We start from the raw sequence: 1,900 nt of genomic DNA, 5'->3' as shown, positions 1-1,900 counted from the left end.
GAAGCACTACCATGCCAGCAAAGAGCTTTGTGAAATTTCGTCTGTATTTTATGCTGTGAGATCAAATTCCACCAAAGTGAACTTTGGCTTTCATCTTTCCAGATTAATAAAATAGGTAATAATTGTGTGCTGGGGCTGATTAATAAAATAAGTACTAATTGTGTGCTGGGTCTTCCCACTAACTCAAAACTACTGGCCTTGTTCTAAAATATGAAACCATTACTATTAATACTAATATGCAAAATTCAACAAGCTGGATGACTCATGAAAGCATCAGAGAAATCCTGAGTTCAAATCCCATTGGAATAAACTGTACCTTTCATCCCTTTGAGGTCAATGAAACACCAGGGAATTAGATGGTATTGATTAACCCCAACTACTCTAAAAATTGCTGGCCTTGTGTTTAAATTAGAAACCATTGTTTGATAAATGGTTGCAAACTGGCAGAAACCTTAGAATGTTGGAGAAAATGCCTTGTAGTATAAATAAATAATAAATAAATAAATTTATTAATTCAATTTATATCGAATATTTTCTTATCGATTACAATAAGTAAAGATTACAAAGAATGTTTTTCAGAAATTGCATAAAAAATCAGATTAAGACCTTTGACAGCATGGCTGATTCGGGCAAGTTGGTAGGAGGTAAAAAAATAAAAAATAAATAGGTAGTCAAAAATGTATATAAAAAGTAGATCTCTTTAAGTCAGGAAATATAAAATATGTTATGGCTCTTTACATTCCAAGTTCAAATACTGCTGAGACCAAGTTCACGTTTCATTTTTTTTTTTTTTTCATTTCAGGGTTGATAAAATAAAGTATCAGTTAACTACTGCCATTGATAGAAACAATGAATCCTGTTTTCTCAGAATTGCTGGCCTTGTCCCTAAATAAGAAACTATTATTATCATTATGAAACTAAGATGGCAAGCTGGCTGAATCATTAACATACCAGGCAGTAGCATTTCATCTGTCTTAACATTTAGTGACCAAATTTCACTGATGCCGACTTTTATGGAACAGCCATAAAAATGTCAATAAGTCTTTACATGTATTTTTGCAGACACCTTCCTTTGTACCTTCCAAGCCATGAATATTACATGCACTCATACACGTCACAAATGGACACCTGAAAACTCCATTTTGCTTCACTGTTTTAAGCATCAATTCAATCTGCTGCCTTGAAGACATTTGTAGTAAAATGTTAATAATTGTTGAAATGACTACGACTCAGTCTCCTGTTATATATGCATTCTGACTAATTTGCTCACTCACTAAACTACTGACTACTCATTCAACATGAAGTGTAGGAAGCATTGACCAGGGTTGTCCTTTTTCAGCTTGAGCTGTTACCATGAACAGATGTGTGTGAGCAAACTAGTGGAGGTTGGCTGCAGCAGTTGCTAATTTAGGTGCAACAGGTAGGCTGCGACTCTTGATTAAACACAGCTGGACATCACCACAAAAAGGTAGGTGAACCATACCTTATTTTCCCTCATACATCAGTTCTTTTCCAGTCTCTCCAGTTTCACTCAACTAGTAAAGTCTCTTTCTTATTCTTCTTCGCTTCTTTACACTTTCTTTAAAAGCTTCTGTATTTTTTGTAGGCTTCAACAATGGCAGATGCAGGAACAAAGAAGAAATGCTAGCAATATAACGGTGAATATTTGAAATACAGCTTTATTCCATCACTTCACAGTGAGTAATTGTCATTTTGCCTGATAGGTAAGAAGACATTCTCAAATGAAGCCATGAAGCTTTCAAGACTGAGAGAACATTTCAAGAAGTTACATCTCAATAAAGCCGATAAAAATGTGAGCTCTTTCAAAGACTTGCATGACAAATGTGGCAAGAACAAAACTTTACATGACATGTTTGTCATGGCAGCACATAACAATGAT

This window comes from Octopus bimaculoides, chromosome 3, assembly GCF_046866305.1.
Source record: "Octopus bimaculoides isolate indiv1 chromosome 3, ASM4686630v1, whole genome shotgun sequence".
In the NCBI taxonomy this organism is placed as follows: domain Eukaryota; kingdom Metazoa; phylum Mollusca; class Cephalopoda; order Octopoda; family Octopodidae; genus Octopus; species Octopus bimaculoides.
This window is presented reverse-complemented; position numbering follows the sequence as displayed.